This window comes from Xenopus laevis, chromosome 8L (assembly GCF_017654675.1).
Source record: "Xenopus laevis strain J_2021 chromosome 8L, Xenopus_laevis_v10.1, whole genome shotgun sequence".
Classification (NCBI taxonomy): Eukaryota; Metazoa; Chordata; class Amphibia; order Anura; family Pipidae; genus Xenopus; species Xenopus laevis.
Genome location: NC_054385.1, coordinates 59,620,253 through 59,639,507, shown reverse-complemented (window position 1 = coordinate 59,639,507; position 19,255 = coordinate 59,620,253). Strand labels below are relative to the sequence as shown.

Genomic DNA, 19,255 nt, shown 5'->3' with positions numbered 1-19,255 from the left:
TTTATGCATTTGCTTAAATAAACACACACTGTCTAAAGCATGTTTCTGTTTATCAGAAAATATAAAAGTAACAGGATATATTGATGCTAAAAAAAATACAATATAGCCAGTGTCTGTTTCTGCTTTCTTCTTGAAGCTGAAGATAATTACCGTTCTTTAACAAAGTTTTTTTTAATGTTTAATATTTCCTGTAAAGGACAGGAAATGGTTTTACTTTAAAATGATCTGTCTTGTGAAGAGACATTACCGGACAGTGAGCCTGCGAGTTTCATATTAACTAGTGAATTTGCTTGCACTAATTGGTTTGAGTCACCTTTATTGTAATGGTAGATTTATTTGCAGCATTAGTGAAGGTTTTAGCTGTGTTGCTATGGCAGCAGCCAGGCTGAGCTACAGCATACGACATAGCTCCTGAAGGCCATTAGGTGCGGTGTTTTGTGGAATGTACCAAGTCAGTAAAGCAGAGGGAGACAGGAAATGCAAATGAAAAAAATGTTTTGTTTTAGCTTCAGCAAAGTAGCTTCTGCATCTGACACGCGATAAAATGATGATTGTTAAAAGCAGAAATGCGACTCCCTTCACTCGGACGTGCTGAAATCATTCGGCTTTAATCCGGCTCTAGCAGGGAAATCAGAGCTAGCTCTGTCTGCTTGACGTTTCACACCCTGCAGCGCAGTCACTGCATCCCAGCTGCACGTCCCAGCAATGAAGTTATGTACGTGGGGCGTGCTTTAATTTGGTTATGCCTAGTGATTTCAGGAGCCAGGCTTTAAAATGGCGGCATTCATTATACACCCATGCTAAAACCTCACCCAGCACTCCGTCCGTTTTGCTTCTTGCTGCTTCCGCTTCTTACATATGGCATACTGCAGCTGAGACCTGCTGGGGTTGCTTGATCAGCTTGAAAGCATAAGGTAAGGAAGGGGATGCTAAGTTCACATTCTGTGCACATTCAGCTTTGTGCAGTCTTCATAGAGCATCAGTTTTGTTTCTCACTGCACTGACACCACTCACATATGCCAGCCATTCGTACTGGAAGCCACAGGGTGTGAGCAGCATGTGCAGGGAGGAGAGCATTTGCAGCTGAACTTGCCTGGGACTATGCCTTTTCTCTTCTAGCAACTGACATTATTTAACTACTAGCCTTGCCCGTCACTACTAGAAATACTGGCAAATATCTCTCACGAATAGGTATGGTGTATATCCTTCTCATGATTATAATTCAGGAATACTCTGAAATACTTTGTGTGCTACGTCATTTTATGTTTAAAGCGTTTTCTTTCTTTCTTTCTTTTTTCACTTTGCAGTGCCAACATCATTTTTATGTTTAGTTTATTTTGTCTATGTTGCCGTGTTTCATGTGTTTGTATTTTTAATCCAAAATACTTAGTTCTTAAATGCATAACTTGTTTTTATATCAAACACACTTCTTTCCCCCCCCCCATTCGTTCATTCCTTATTTATGCAAAAAATAGGAGAAGCTGTGTATTGAGAAAACATTGAAGTCAATATGTAAGATGCTACAATGTTTCACGATGTATATATCTTTTGTTTACCTCAGATAGATTTTATTAGCAGAACTTTATAAGCTTTTATGCGCATATAATTAGTGCATGTTAATGGTTGTGTATAAAACTTTTGTACTATATCTGTAAAGGGAGATTTATGTTTGAAAGGCTCTTTTTTCCAGAGGGATAGGTTGAGGATGGGGTAAAATGAAGTACATTAAACAAGTATTTATACTCTTGACTTTTGAGTAAGAGCTGCATAAAGTACATAAGTGCTAGTGAGTGGGAGACTTTTATGCACAGTTGCTGTGCACATGCGCAGTGTGGCTCCTCTAACATCTGCACTGTATTCTGCCTGGAAACAAAGAATGAGATCCTTGCTAAGGTGATGCTTCCATTGATTAACTCCTTCTGCATGTCAATAGGGTGCAGAGGTGCTCAGGACGTTTCTGCAGACCTCTGCAGGTTCCCATTGATTTAGCTAGCAAGAACCAATCACAGATACTGTGGAGTGCTTATTAAATCTATATGCATTATAGTTTTGCTGACTAAATCCTTGGAGGGATTCTTGTAGAATAGAATATGTTAATTTTTGCAAGCCCTTATCATGGATTACTTGTGTGATTATCTACTCAGAGACAAACACATATTAAATAGACTTTAGGCAAGGTTTTCAGCACTTCTTCCAAGATACCACTTTCTTCTATGCTGTCAAGGACTAATCGGTACAGAACATCTGATCAAGGTGAAATGTTCCAGATGCAATGGGAAGAAATATAAATAAAAATGTTTGTAATTTGTAAAGTGTAATATCTAGCGGCTTGAACGTTGTCTCACTTTACTTTGACTTCTGTTGCTATCCATATGGTTTTTTAAATTCCCCGTGTCTCATTTGAGGTAGTGCTCTGTGTACTGTACATAAATGACATGTGGAGTGTTCGATTAAATTTAAATAGGAAAATATTTTAGATTCTGGTATTGTAAGAGTTACTGCTACATTAAAATCTATGTGCAGAATACTTCCTCATGTTACAGATTCTATTTAACCTTTTGGTAACTGAAATATCTAGACTGCATTGCAGTGAACAGCTTTGGAGGCCTGTCTGGCATTGTTGGAGTTAATCGATTCTCCTTGCTGAATCATACTAACAGAAATTTTCTATCTGGTCTAATAATTTGTCGTTACATTAATGTGATGTGGTTGTCTATAAAGTCATATTATATGCAGAACAAAAGCACAGTAAATATCTGTGAGATCATTTTAAATGTAGTAACTTGAGAACATATTTTTTATTCCTCACAAAAATAAGATGAGCCATTGCATAAGGTACTTTTTATTTATATTTTATATGTATTTTGTGGCATAAATATCCTACATGCAGGAGGGTTCTAAAATTGTGTTTGCATTTCCTTTAAGCTGAGCCACTGCATATGGTATCACATGTATTCCATACATCATATAGCTTGTGGATATTGTATATGCATATAGGTGATTTATAAAATGTTTTCTGTTCATCTTATGGCTTGTAAATATTTAAAATGGTCTGCATATATGCAGTAGATACCGATTAAATGGCTTTTGGTAGAGCCTCAACAGATAAGCAGCACTTTCTAATGAACACAAAGCAGAACGATAGACTAAAATGTTGGCATGCAAATGCATTCTCTGAAAAAGACCATTTAATCATATTTTAAGAATTATGTTAGAGGCTCAATAAAAGTGGTGAAGACCAGAAATAATGGGGGCTTTATGCTGAAAATAGCTCACAATGACTTATTCAAGGTGAAATTGCACTGATCTGCAAAAGCAGGCTCTTAGTCATTCAAGGTTACAAGAAAATGACTTACCTTAAGTGAGTCCTTTTTAGACAGTGCTTTAATGGCAAGCCCATTGAGACAGCATTGTATCTTAATTTCCCATTTTCAATTTACCACGGTCTGCTCTCCATTTTCTGTAACCTTGCATTTAGATGTCAGTAAAAACTATGTTGGTAACTCTAGGGCCAAGCATTTTATCACTGGTACTACAGCACCAGTTATAAATGCAAATGCTACCCATTATCACTTTATTTAATAATCTATACTGAGTAGCATAGGACTACCATGTCATATGGAAAATAAGTTATTAGGTTATTTAGAACAATGGTTTTATAATGATTTTTGTATCAGTAACTCAAAGAATGATAACACATGACACACTTTACAGTCAGCTGAAAAGTCCCTGGAATATGTTATTTTTACCTCTTAGTGATCAAATGTACTTATGTGTCATAATAATATAGCGTCTAAGAACTGCAGTGTGATTAAAAAATAAGAAAGCAGACATGACCACACCAATTCCAGGACAGATACTAGCATGCGGTCTCTCCGTGCTGGGGTGCCAATTTAATTTTTGACCAAGCACGTTCTAAAAAGAGTCTGAATATTCTCCTACATGTATGTCTGTATGAGTTTTTTCCCACACACCAAGAGTCAAACAGTTTAAATGGCATCCGATAAAATAAAGTCTAGTTTATGTACACTGATAGACTGTAAACTTCTCTAGGACAGAGAGATGTGAATATAGTGTAAATGTAAAATTTCACAAAACTGCCTATAACATTTTCAGAATTTACATTTTTGGGCACAAATATGATACTTTAAAAAATTAGAATATTAGTGTTGCATAAATGAGGAATGTAAGTCATCTGACTAATGCTAATTCTTGCATTGGTTTTCAAAATTCTTTGGAAAATTAGTTTAAACATGTTTTAATCATTAAAAAAAACACTGAGGCCAAACTTTCCAGCCTGTATGACTGTATATGTTTTTTTTAATTAAAACCAACTACAGTATGAAATTGGTAGTCCCAATTCAGCCTCTACTTTGTTGTGAAGGTTCTTACCAGAACTAAAGGTAATCAATAAAAGCCTTAGTGAAGCGGATGCCGATAGGGGCCTGGCTTGCAGTAAGTTGAGATCAGGGCTCTGTGCAGGCTAGTCAAGTTATTTCACAGCCATATCAACAAACCATTTCTGTACAGCACCCTTTTGTGCATGGAGCCATTATGGTTGAATGAGAGAGAGCACAATATTGTTAAGATTCACATTACAAGCTTGTTAAAGTTTGCTTTTGGTGAAGTAGGTACTTTTGTTCAAACCACAAAAAACAGCCCCAGAACATTATTTCTTCCACCACCTCACTTTACAGTCGACATTGCATATTCACGCAGGTTCTCCTAGAATATGCCAGACCTAAACTTGTCTTGCCAGAAGGATGAAAAGCAAAGACAATATTCCCACTGCTCTTCAATAGCCGCAACCTTTAGACTACCAATGAGTATTCCACATACAGTGCATTCAAAAAGTGCTCAGACCCTTGATCCTCTTATTTTACTAAAATTTAAATAATTTAGGTCAACTTTTAAATTAGAAAAAAAAATCTGCAGATATCACCGCCCCCAAAATGACCTGACCATGTTAACAAAAAAGATAAAATAATTCTTCCACCAAAAACGTCACTGCACAAAGTACGCTTCAGTTATAGTACTGTAGAATTAACATACAGTATGTAGAATCACCAGATATGTGGTGGTAGATTTAGCAATCAGCAATATGAATATTTTCTTCTAGATGTAGCCATTTGTAATGATAGCTATTATAAGAATAGTTTCTTTTCTCTGTAATGCTTGTCGCAGGCAATAAAGTAGTGTTCATATTGCATTTATGGATATGAAGTTAATGGAAATTGATACTGGCAGGGCTTCAGCCATTTCAGTGGCAGAACACAATAAAATGTCGGCACGATGTCCTCATGATTGCTGAAGGGACCTTGAAAATGATCTTCAGATGTTTTATATTCTGAAACTTTACCAATATTGTAATACTGCTTCACTTTAAAGTATTTATACTGTGCTGCCAGTGAAACAGACCTATCCTTTGTTGCAAAAAAAAAAATAATGTTGCTTGATCTGGGTTATTTCAGTCACGTTCAGTTCGGGCACTTTACATTTACCATTGCCCTGTGCTTGAGAACAATACAGCTCATTTACGATCACCAAAGTAGCTACAGACATGGGCATGAACCTCACCCATTAAAAAAACATGCACAAGGATCTGGCATGTACTTGAACATGCACCATTTGTGCCTACTTCAGTGTATGAGGTGCAGCAAGGAAGCCCTGTACCCTTTGCATGTTGTGACTACAGGTGCTCAATGTTGCAACAGGTCAATCACACTTAACAGAAGAACAAATTAAAGGAACAGTTCAGTGTAAAAATAAAAACTGGATAAATAGGCTGTGAAAAATAAAAAATGTTTCTAATATAGTTAATTCAGCCAAAAATGTAATGTATAAAGGCTGGAGTGACTGGATGTCTAGTATAACAGAACACAACTTCCTGCTTTTCAGCTCTCTTGGTTTCCACTGATTTTCAGCTCTCTAACTCTGAGTTAGTCAGCGACTTGAAGGAGTGTCACAACTGAAATAACTGTTCAGTGAGTTTACAATTAATCCTCAGCATGCAGCTCAGATTCAAAAGCAACAGTTATGACCCATTTGCCCCCCCCCAAGTTACTTATTGGTTACTGCCTGGTAACCTATCAGTGGAAACCAAGAGAGCTGAAAAGCAGGAAGTAGTGTTTTGTTCTGTTAGACATCCAGTCACTCCAGCCGTTATACATTACATATTTTGCACAGCCTATTTACCCACTTTTTATTTTTACACTGAACAATTCCTTTAAGTGCAGAAATGAGACCCAATGTATTACCATCTTTTGAAGTGCCGATATATCTCTATTCTTTCAGAAAATACATATATACGTTCAAATTTAATGTCTGAAATTACTATCCATGTGCTATTAGATTATTTGCTTTGTATTTAATAACTTTATTAACTAAAATATAAATCTAATTTGGAAGATTACAGTACAGCAATCAAGCAACAAAGTATAGTTTACAGTGTAAAATGACTACTTCTTGTGGATATCTAGATAAAACCCATGTCTTTTATTCTCCGACTCGCAGGATCTTCTGACAACCAAATTATACTGCATTGAGTAGATTCTGAAAAGCTTAAAGGAGAAGGAAACCCAGTCAGCGCAAAAACCCTCCCCCCCTCCCGTGTGTTGCTGCCCACCCTCCCTGCTCCCCCCTGGCCTACCTGTCCCGCTGGGCAAATGCCCCTAACTTGTTACTTACCCTTCTGCCCGGGTCCAGTTCACGGAGTTCACAGGTACCTTCTTCTTCTACGCGATCTTCTTCCTGCTTTGACCGGTGTTTTGGCGCATTCGCAGTAGGAGCATTTCGCCGGTACGGATCTACTGCGCATGCGCCAAAAGTCACAAAGTTTTCCGATTTCACTTTGTGAGTTTTGGCGCATGCGCAGTAGATCGTACCGGCGAAATGCTCCTACTGCGCATGCGCCGGTCAAAGCAGGAAGAAGATCGCGTGGAAGAAGATGGCATCGGTGAACTCCATAGACTGGACCTGCGCAGAAGGGTAAGTAACAATTTAGGATCATTTGCCCAGCGGGACAGGCAGGCCAGGGGGGAGGGGGGGAGGGTTTTTGCGCCGACTAGGTTTCCTTCGCCTTTAAGTACCTTATGAAAAGCAATGGCTGTATATCCCAAACATATGGTTTGGAGGAAGACGTGTAATTTCATAGCTTTGGGGTTTCAACTGTTTTCTTATTGTTCTTGGAGAAAGTATGGACACTTTTAGGTGAAATACAGAACTTAATCTCCGCTACATAAAAAGAACAGTACTAATTCTGTAGAGGACACTAGTATTAAAAAAAAGTAAAGGATTACCTGACATATCCAGCAGGTGTTAGTTACACTACATGTTCAACCTGTCATAGGATCCTGTAATTAATGTCAGCCACTCTATAATTCCAGTATTCGATGTCTTCCTGTTTATACCAGAGCAGATAACTTTAATACAGCTAATGGTATAACAGTGCAGTTCTAGCTCTTTCTTTACAGACTTAATATTAACTTATGTGAGATAAATTTAGGCTATCATTTTTCATATAGCCACATGATGACAATGGGGCATGTACCTCTGCAATTACTGTTTTGCCTAAAGGTACTGCTGAGTTTCAGGGCACAGATGGAAAGTTCTCCACGTCCCTTTAAAAAGTGCTTTTGCTTTTATAAAAGCCCTTGATAGAAATTTCATTTTTTTTTGTGTTTTACTTATCCTTACTAAGGGAATTTACTATGTCTCATACATTAAGCACTTGTGTCCCTACCCATAGTGTCTCTACTGAAAGACACCGATGTTAAGTAGAGGGCTAGCTTGAATCAACTGTGCATCCTTACACCTGAATGATGTGTATTTTTTATCTTATTTTTGTTCTGTAGAATTGCTGTCAACTGAAATCTACTGGTTATGCTATTATTTGGAAGCAAAATATTTGATTAAGAAAAACAATTCCCCACCACAGGTGCAGGCTAAGAGCCCACATTCTGGTTGGGAGAAAAAATATTTTTGTAAGAAAATGCCTCTTGCAAGAGCCACACCAGAATGAGGTTCCTCCTGTTGGCAGCCATGTTGGAGCACATGCAAGTGCCACAGCTTGCTCATTATGGACGTGTGTGGCATACGATTGGATGATGCATGCATCCCTTGATCCTACATCACAAGCATGTGCATAATGAGCAGAAGGAAGGGGGAACTCGATTATGCATGTGCGTGTACCATAACATTGCTGCCTGCAACGGGTAGTGCTTGCTATGGGTAAAAACTGTATTTCCCCCCAACTGGAGTCTGTGCTTTATTAGTCCACACCTCTGGTGTGGAAAAATATTTTTTATGATAAATATTGGCTGCTTTGTATGCCAATCTCCATGTTTAATGTATATACCCATTTATTGTCCATTTATGCGGAATATGTCCATTATAAATACTTAATAGTAATATTAAGTACGCTTTAATGTACAAAACTCTTATGCTTTGTTTAATTTTGTGCCTGGCTTGTTCCATGGAATTAACTAAACCTTTAAGTACTGTATATAAAAGTGTGTGTGTGTGTATATAGTATAATAGCATTAGTTTCATATATTATTATAATTAATAAAGTCTAATTGTTCATACATTGTGTATAGCAATAAGGAGTATTTAGGCCCATTCCAGTGCCTATTTAAGCCAGCCCACACAGGCAACAGTCTACAGACAGGACAAGTGCAGATTTCTGGAAGTAGGCTAGTGGTGTGTTGAACAGGTGAGCCTGCAGAATGTCAAAAGTGACATAGCTGGGTCTAGTCTATATCAATCAACATAGCTACTATAATAGTGCTGACTGCAGCAGCTGACCTGCTTAGTCTGGCCACTTCCATTGCTGGCCTGTAACCAAAATAGGAAGCTCAGAGTAAAATTTATGTGTTGGTGGTAAAAGTCCAATGTGCAACATTCCACAAGTGTGTACAGTATCTGCTAATATTCAATTGGCTCTAGCCACTGGAGTTCCCTACAGAGTTTATCAGTATGCTGTATACAGGTCTCTTGCCTAAACTAAAACACACAGTCCAATTACCTCTCTGGAATTTGGAATTTTTTTTACTCTATACCCATATGATTATGGTTTTTATCTGTTATAGTTTTTTCATACTGGCATAGTACTTACTCCTTGTTAATCCTAATAATGGGCTTTTTCATACAAGTTTTTCCCCTGCTTGTTTTAATGAATTGTATTTTTAACTGTTTGTGATTATGTGGTCCCCATATGATTCATAATGGTACCATACAATTATATATATCTCACAAATTATAGAGATAGATAGATAGATAGATATATATATATATAATTATAATAACAGTGTTTGTTTCATAGTCACTATACCTTGATACAATGTTAATTTTATAGATTTGTCTTAATGCGATTGATTTACTTTTTAGGACACCTGCTAAAAAGCTTTGCTGGTCAAATTGCAGCTGCCCAATGTGAATTTTCAGATACTTATTTGGCATTTAACTGGCATTTGGAGTACCTCCCCGTCAGAAAACAATCTCATACTGTATATAGGGTTAAAGTAAAACATACATGAAAGTGTGAACTGCTGTATAGCCCTTTATAAGAGGTTGTATTATGCCAGAGAGTTCTGCTCTCCTTTATACCATTCAAGATCATTTTCAATGCATAATGTTTGGAGCATTTATTATAATACACAAGAGACATGAACATCCTGTAAATTATATTCTTATGCACAGTACTTAGTGATGTCACCAGTTATGTTGTATAATTGTGCTTAATGCTGTGATTTCGGTCATGACTCAAATATGTGTATTATAATAATGTATCTCCTGTGTAAAATATGAGGGTATCAGAAGTCACTTTGGAGTCTCATAACCTGTATAAAAGCACTCTACCTTGTGCCTTTATATAGTCATGGAACTCCTCGGTTCCTTATAGTATCCCTTTATATTTTACAACAGAGGGTACACTATTCCTTTAATAAATAGTCACATATCTCGCAAAAACTTGTATATTATAAAAAATAATTACCCTCCTGTACAATATGATATTAAGGAGGTTATTTATTAAAACTCGAATGTATCTCATTTTTATTAAACCAAGCTACCATCCACAATTTTATCCTATTTATCAATATAACTCGGAAAAATCGGGTCAGGAAAAAACTTGATAATATCGAGTGAAAACTCGAATCCTACTAATTTTTAGTTTAATCACGAATCACTTGATATATTTGAGTTATCGCCCGAAAACCACAATTTTTTCAGATTATGCCATTGACTTATTGACTAGTTTGAGATACCGGATTTCGGATTTGGGTTTTTTGCAGCATCGGGGTTTAAAAGATCTTGAAATATTTGAGGTTTTTTTCATGAAAATTTTTGCTGCAAAAAGCCTGATCAGAAAAAAAATTGAGGTTTAGTAAATAACCCCCTTATGTGTCAACTCAGCCTTGTGCATTAATATGGTTATGTCACAAAGATGCTAAGCTTTTTATAGGTCTAGTATCCCACAGCAACCTATCAAGATGTTGCGTTTAACAGCTGTTTAAGAACAAACATCTTACTAGTTGTTATAAATTAACTTTTTTTTGGGCATTAGGGATATCTTTTCTTAAGTACTACAGTGTACTGACATTTTTTCTTGTTTAAGGAAACATGTCAATATTAATTTTAATATACAACTCTCCTATCTACTGGGATATAAAGAGGTTTCACTAAAATGTTCTTTATAGACAGATATATTTCCAACCAGCTAAACTGCCAAATAGCAGAACAGGGAGTGACAAGTCAGATGACCCCCTTAGTCATTACTGTACAGCTAATATCACATTGAATCAGCCTTGAAAAAAAAAATCAACACAAAAAAAGCACACAGCAATTCTTGTGAGTCAGAGTTTTGAGCATGTCTGGGAGTGCAATAATTACACACTGTTACATCAGGAAATCTGTAACCTTATATAATCTGACAGCCATGATAGTTTATAAACTCACATGTAATTATATTTACAGTGGCAAAATATAAGTCTAGCATGACAATGCTTATATTTGGCTTTTCACATAAATATTTTAATAAAAATTCTTACGGCTGAGGAAATGGAAGATTTTTTAAAGAAACTCTACCTTTAAAAGTCAGTCAAATATCTGCACTTCAATAATACAAACCAACAAAAAAATGCATGCTTAAAATAACTTTTTAAAAAACCAAGTCCTGAGCTGCCTCACAACAATACATTTATTACACTTTATGTATACCTAAAATGTAGCTTGTGATCTGCAGCTGCTGAATTGACTGTTTCTGCAGGGCCTCTTAGTACTCACTTTATTATCTGCTTTTTAATGTAAGGTAAAACAAGATGCCCTTCAGATATTACCAAAAACATGCAGTTTGCACAATTTTGGGGATATTTATGAAAACTATAACATTTTCTTAAATAATAATAAAATGCATTCATGTGATAGTTTACAGAGCACTTCCTGAGTGTTTTTTTTTTCTCGTTTCCAGATTTATTCCCAATTATAGTAAGGGTGAAGAAATGAATGCCTTTCACTGAATAGAATATGTATTCTATTATTTTTGCTTATTTACTGAACCAGACATTTTTAAAAAGAACAAGCATTTACATTTCTCCTCTTTTTTTCTAGTGTTTTCATTGCAATGATACAAGCCAATTCTTATTTTTTTTTTTATTTCACATGAAGAAAGAATACCATGAAAATAAATAGATTAAGCTATATTGGGTAAAATAATTTAACTAATGTATTTTCAGTTTTCCCTGGTATGCCGTCTGTTTATGGCTGCTTTTGGAATAGGAAGTATGTTTCTGTACTATTAGGCAGTCACAGTCATTTTAAATGGGCTCGACATGCCCAGCTTTTGACATGTATAACTAGTCAGCAGTGAGTTTCATATGACAGGACCAGATCACAGGATTGACTCTTGTAGAATTCTTCATCTCTGAATGCACCATGCATAAAATTAAATAGTTCACTTGAACAAAAGAGACCACCAAAGGACTAAAGGTAGCCAGTTGCTATCTAGTCACTGTCTAGCAATGGTTACTGGCACTTAATCATTTCCCCAAAATATATTGAGCACTTACTTAACATTGCCTGTTCTGTGTGTGTCTGCTGACATGGTTTGCATGGTTGCAGTCTTCTATAATGCATTCAACCATTCTTTTGTGCCACGTTTAATCCTCTGAAGGCTACCATCAGACACTTTTAGTGCTTCTAGACTATCTGTATTTGATCATTTGCCTATAAAATTTCTACTCTAGATCTGTTAACTCAACAGCTCTCTTTGAAGGTCAGTGTCAGCTGTCTTTGTGCTTTCTATGCATTTTTGTGTGTTGTTAAAACTAAACTGCAAACGTGCTTAGAGAAGCACTCTATGTTTACAGCAATTTATTTTTGGTTTTAGATCCCTTTTATAAATACTTGGATTCATAAACTAACCTGAGAGCAGTAACTCACAGTATCCAATCTGTACTCTAGATTAATGATTGGTCATTTCCAGTTGTAACAGTTGACTGGATTAACCATGGTTTTAGTGGATCCAAACTCACAATAGCACCACCAGCGTCTAACACAGGCTGAGCATTTCAAGTATTGACAAGCTATTTGGGGTGTTTTCATCATCGCTATTCTAAACAACAGCACCATGGAAGTCAAAACACCCCCTTGTATCATAGCCTTAAATGAGACTGAACTACAATCACTGGAAAAAGAAGGCGAGATTACAGTAGAATCCTGATTTTACACCGTTTTGACGCCATCCCCTGGGAAATGTAAAGTCAGGGTTCTACTGTAATTCTACTAGTAAATATAAACACATAAAACTTGATAAAATTTGATTATAGCACTGTGGCAGCAGACTAAACACCCCATGTGTTTGGAGTCCAAAATTATTTTTTTTCTTTATCACAACTTTGCTAGAGTTCATTTCCTCCTAGCGAAACTTCGTCAGCATTTTTTATAACTTTAATGCATTTCCGGCATAAAGGATATGATGTCACTGACATAAGATTGAGGAAGATTTAGCTTAGTTTTATCAGTTCGCCTGGTCTGAGGTGGCGAACTCTGGTGAAAGAGGTACCGTTCAGTAAAATTCGCATCTTAGTGAATTTGCAGATTAACAATTTTTTGCCAGAGTGAAAAGTCGCTTGCCGATAGGGTGCGAACGCTAGCGACAATTTTGTTCCCTAGCGAATTGTCCTCTTGTTAATGAATTGGAGATGTCCCTGCGTATGGGATTTCTGGCGAATTTATGCTAACGTTGGCCACTTTGCCCTTTAGTGAATCTGCCCCCTAGAATTCTACTACTGTAAGCAGAATGAAATATTCATACATGCAAGGGTTTATGTTTGAAAAAAAAATATGCATTTTTTTCAACACTAATTTAATTAACAAGATTCATTTTTGTCAATAAATAATAAAGATAATACGGTACTCTTTTTCTACTCTAGACATATGTGTAGTGGGTAACTCCAAGAAAGACCAAACTTTATAATTTCCCAAAAGCAGAAAGGAGTGCACCAATACTGTAGATCTGCATTTGCAGCTTTTTCTTCCAGTGTATATTTAAAGGTATTATTCTGCTTTCAAACTCTGAATAATGATAATCACTTTTGTTGACTGCTCTTAAACGAAGGAAAGAATGACCTAGGGACTAATTAGTGCCACCACCATCATTGCCTTTGGGATGTACATGAGGTAATATCAGAATTCTCATCGCCTGCTTTATTCCAATACCAAAATATCAGATAATTTTGTTCACAGTTATTGTCTAAAACTGCCAAATAATACTTGTGATACTTGACTAATTCCTGGCAAATGTGTTTCAGATGTAGCAGACTTTAAGAAAATCTTTGAGAACAAGGGATGATTTTGAGATCTGGTCCCCATCTGTCTCTAAGGAAAATGAGTCAGACAAAAAGGAATTATTCTTGCGTTTTTTTTAATGAGAAATATATAATACTGCACATACAATATATTACCACTTTATCTAATTTTTCACGTCTGTTCTATTTCAGATAAATATGTAATTTTTAAAAGATTGTATTTATGCACTAACAAGTGGCTCATGGCAAAGATATACTACACTTGTTTGCACCATATAACGAATCCGAGGCATAGACCAGTGTGCAATAATAATTGAGAATAATTGAGACCCTACCTTTGGGACACTAGCCAAGGTCAAGGTCATACAGAATAAGTGTAACATTCACAATTGTTTTAACATCTTCATTAAGTTCTTTCTCCCCCAATATTTTTGTATTTTGTAGGTCCTAGCTGTATATGTTAATTTTAATAAGGGAATTTTATTGATCAGTAAAGGGCAAATGACCATCCGCTAAATTAGTATTAACTTTTCAGCATTAAAAAAAAGCTAATAGATATAAGTAGCCTCTTCTTGTTAAAGGGAAGGATATCATCAATAAGTGCAAAAAAATGTAATACTAACTTAGTCATATTCTACTGATTTTTTTTGCTAGTCACCCTGATCCCACTCCCTTGCAAATTTTCTCAAATTAGTATTAATATTTGAAATGCACCAGAATAAACCGCACCAGAAACCAGGCAAATTTGGGAAGGGCAGGTAGCAGAGAGCTACAGACATGCATTTTTATGTAAGAAATTTGTTCATTTTTATGAACAAATTACAGGTGCATTTATATCTGCTATTTATACAGCGCTAAGCATTTATGCAGATTATTCATTAGTGACATCATCACCCTCAGGGTTGCCATCTTTTCTGGAAAATTATATGGGCCTTATTATATTTTTATCTTTTTTCTCTTTTAAAAGAAAACTAAACCAGCCTAAATGTTTGGCCTCTGTATAGTATAATGATCCAGGACTTCAAAGTTGTCACAGGAGCGTCCCATTTTGGATTTTGTTAGGAGTGTCAGTGACCTCACATGCTCATTGTCATGTAGACCAATGCTACAGAGCTGATCTAAATGTACCAATGATCTGAATTAGTAATCAGCCATATATGTATGTATGTATGTATGTATATATGTATGTATATATATATATGTATATTTTTATATATATATATATATATATATATATATATATATATATATATATATATATATATATATATATATATACATACACACACACACACACAGTCTGTTGAGTGAGCGCACTCTTACCGGATTTCAAACGAAGTGGGTGCGTTGGTCAAAGTATTCTTGTACACAGTAGTAAAAGGACCCGCACTCCAAGTTTTATGTGAAAAAAGTGCTGAATTTTATTCACACATGCATATGTGATGGATATGCATGTGTGAATAAAATTCAGCACTTTTTCACATAAAACTTGGAGTGCGGGTCCTTTTACTACTGTATATATATATATATTTTATATATATATATATATATATATATATATTTATATATATATATACATTTTATATATATATATATATATATATATATATACACATTTTATATATATATATATATATATATATATATATATATATATATATATACACACACACACATTTATATATATATATATATATATATATATATACACACATACACATTTTATATATATATATATATTATATATATATTTATATATATATATATATTTTATATATATTTTATATATATATATATATATATATATATATATATATATATATATTATATATTATATATTCAGTTTATTGTGTATCTGTTCCTTAGCTCAGATAACTGACAGAAGTATAGAGCGTGTGCAGTGAATAAGCAGAAAAAAAGATGGGCAGCTACTGGGGTATCTTTGCAGGCACAGACTGCTAATAGGTTCTGGTTTACATTGGCTAGTATAGAAACCCAAAACATAACCCGTTATTCAGAAAGCTCTGAATTGTGGAAAGTTTATCTACCATAAACTCCATTTTAATCAAAGAATTAAAAAAATGTTTTCTCTGTAATAATACAACAGTAGGTGGAATCCCTGTTCCCTTCCCCAGTGAAGCTTACAATCTCTAGGTCCTTATCGAATTCACACACACTCGGGTGAATGGCATTGGACGCCCACACTTGTCTGCCTTTGGTACAGGAACTTTGAATACACCATTTTGATGCTTCTTCTGCTGTTGGACATTAAATTCAACAGAATTTAATGTATGAGTGAAAGTCACACCCTCTGCATTCTTTACCTGGCACAGCATGTTACCATCAGTTGTTGATTTGGCACATTTACATTTTATTATGCCCGCAAAACACATATTTTTCTTTAACAAACAGAGTATTCTGCACTAGTATGACTAGGTTTAAACAGACCATTAATATCTCAATATCTGAACTTCCATATACCCCAAGCTATGCTATCTGAGGACACATCACAGCACCTTTTTAAACACTAAATAGCAGTGCATGTTGTTTCAGGGAGGCTTGTGTCACAGACAGATCTGTAGGACTATCAGCACACTATTGTGAACACCTTTATATATTCACATACTAACACTGTAGATTGTGCCATGACCTATCCATCTGTATATGAATGTACAGGTATGGAATCCGTCATCCAGAAAGCTCCAAATTACAGAAAGGCCACCTCCCATAGACTCCGTTTTATCCAAATAATCCAAATTTTTTAAATATGATTTCCTTTTTCTCTTTTATAATAAAACATTACATTGTACTCAATCCAAACTAATATATAATTAATCCTTATTGGGTATATTTAATGTTTACATGATTTTCTAGTAGAAAGTATTAAGATCCAAATTACGGAAAGATCCCTTATCCGGAAAATACCAGGTCCCAAGTATTCTGGATAACAGGTCCCATACCTGTACTGCTAACGTTCCCTTTTCTCAGTGTAGCTCATTTGGGTAAAAAGCAGACAAGAATAGTTATATAAACACTGTGAATTATATGTTGCACCGAGTTTCGTCTTTTAAATCTCTTGTACTATTGATAAACACTGGTCACTTGTGGGGTGAAAGCTAAAAACATGTTTTCTGGGAAAAGGTTGTATTTTACAGCGTCCTTCTGAATGCTAGAGAGAAAGCGTCTGTAATTTGATCTGTGCATGAAAGCTGTGCTGAGGGTAGCATGCTGCAGACATAAGCTGTGTCAATAGGAACTCTATTCAGTCTGTGCAAACAGCCTCGTGACCCATGTTTGATTGGCAGACTCGATGAGGGAGGGCCTTTCTTTAGAAACAGCTCACATTTTGGCGGCACTTCTGACTGACCCATTTCCTGGCTGCCACTCATTTTTTGCTTCTCGGGCTGGGATACCTTCAATGCACATCTCCTTTATTTTCGTGGGCCAATGCTGGAGTAACGGCAAAAAGGGAACAAGCACGGGGACCGAGCACTTTTCCAGACGTGCAAAAAAATGCTGCTTTGGTTAGAGGGAAATTGCCAATCACAACAGAGAATGAGGTACAAAAGCACTAAAGTAGACAGTGTTAACATGCTAACGGCTGCTCGGCCAACCTATGCCTTTAGTGTTCATATGTGTGTATGTGCATCTCTAGAATTTCTTTGCTGCTGATATACATCATTTGTTGTACTTCTGTATGCATTTAATTATTCATTCATTTACTTGTAATGTGTTTTGAATCCAGCTCGACTTTCCTGCCATATGGACATGTGTGCATAGTTATACCGTTTATTTTTTATTTTCTAAAGCTTAGACAATTTCCGCAGCACACTTTGGTAAGAAATGAACCAGCAGACAGACGAGATAAAAATGTGAGCGAGCCCAGGGCAAAAATGCACAGTAACAGTTTTAGAGAACAAATAAAACATGGTTGGTGCATCAAGAATTGACATACTGTACAGTCAATTGGAAGGGTCTGTGAGTGAATATGAGATCACAGGGGACAGGAATTAATTCTTTGTTTCATTTGAGAATATTTATTTATATACTGTATATCTGTATTTTAAAAATTGTCTTTTATATATAAAACTATATATACATGTTTTTAAACTCTAGCTTTTACCAAACATTTCTTTATTCATACATGCTAGTGTGGCAATTTAGCCTTTTTTGTTTTTGTTAAATAAAGTACCTTTTGCAGGGGACACTATAGAGTTTGAATTATCAGTCCTTTTGATTTCTGATCTCTAAGAATTAACTCCTTTCATGCAGGTATCCAGTTAGAAATAACCTTTTTACTATTACAAGGAATGCTTGATTGTTTGCCGAGTTTATTTATAGCATCGCTCGTTTATTCTTCATTAATACGTAAGTCTGCTCGGCACTGGAATGTAAGGCCATAAGATTCAGGAGCGGAAATGCTTGCCTTGTGTGTGTGCTCACTTGCAGCCTCTCATCAAGGCCACGGTTGGGTGGATCATTTACACTTCCCTTTCTGTTTCCTTAGTAAATCTAAGCTATCATACTGAAGAATCATATCCACTGGCCATTCTTTCTCTCCCTATTACTAGAATAGCCTAAGGTTCTACAGTACTGGATAGAGACGAAAAGGAAATTGTTAAGCTATGAACAGAGGAAAGTGAAACAACATGTGAGGGAGTGCTTCATCTGAGATCAATGGACTCTTCAGCTATTGCTGAACTACAACTTCAAGCATCCCAGTGTTTTAGGAGAGCAGAAATTGATAGAAGCTTAAGGTCACTTATGTAGATATGTTGATGTAAAGCACAGCTTTGACAGATGGAACCTTTAGCGATGAAGTCTGCTTAAACGTACCGTATATACTCCAGTATAAGCCGAGTTTTTCAGCCCCCAAAATATGCTGAAAAACGCTACCTCGGCTTATACTCGGGTCAAGTGCAAAAACGGTCGCCGGCGTCCAAGAATAGTCGCCTGCATCCAAGAATAGTCGCCGGCGTCCAAGAATAGTCTCCAAGAATATTCGCCGGCGTCCAAGAATGGTCGCCGGCATCCAAAAACAAGACGCCGGCACCTCCAATGGGAGCAGAAACCCTCAATTTTTTGATTGAAACTTACCAGAAGCTGCTGCATTTCTCACCCTTGGCTTATACTAGAGTCAATAAGCTTTCCCAGTTTTTGGAGGTAAAATTAGGTACCTCGGCTTATACTCGAGTATATACGGTACTTGTCATTCCTTGTATGTTGCATTTACTTGGGGCTTGGTAATTTGGGTCTTTATGCCTTAAGTCTACTAGTAAATAAACCCAATAGGCTGGATTTGCTTCCAATACGGATTAATTATATCTTAGTTTGGATCAAGTACAAGCTACTGTTTTATTATTACAGAGAAAAAGGAAATCATTATTAAAAATTTGGATTATTTGGATAAAATGGAGTCTATGGGAGACGGCCATTCTGTAATTCGGAGC

General features: G+C 36.0%; 1 protein-coding gene across 8 annotated transcripts in view; it reads left to right on the top strand.

Annotated features, from left to right (window-relative positions):
• The first annotated feature begins 259 nt into the window (after positions 1-259).
• LOC108698483 (muscleblind-like protein 2) overlaps positions 260-19,255 on the top strand; it is a 71,605-nt gene continuing 52,609 nt past the window's right edge. Inside the window, exon 1 of one of the 8 annotated variants that reach the window (XM_041572798.1) lies at positions 260-914. The gene's annotated coding sequence lies outside the window, so the exon portion shown is untranslated. Of the gene's footprint in view, positions 915-944; positions 1,192-17,101; positions 17,366-19,255 lie in introns of those variants that run through there. The other 7 variants (XM_041572796.1, XM_041572793.1, XM_041572797.1 and 4 more) reach the window with 7 other exon arrangements.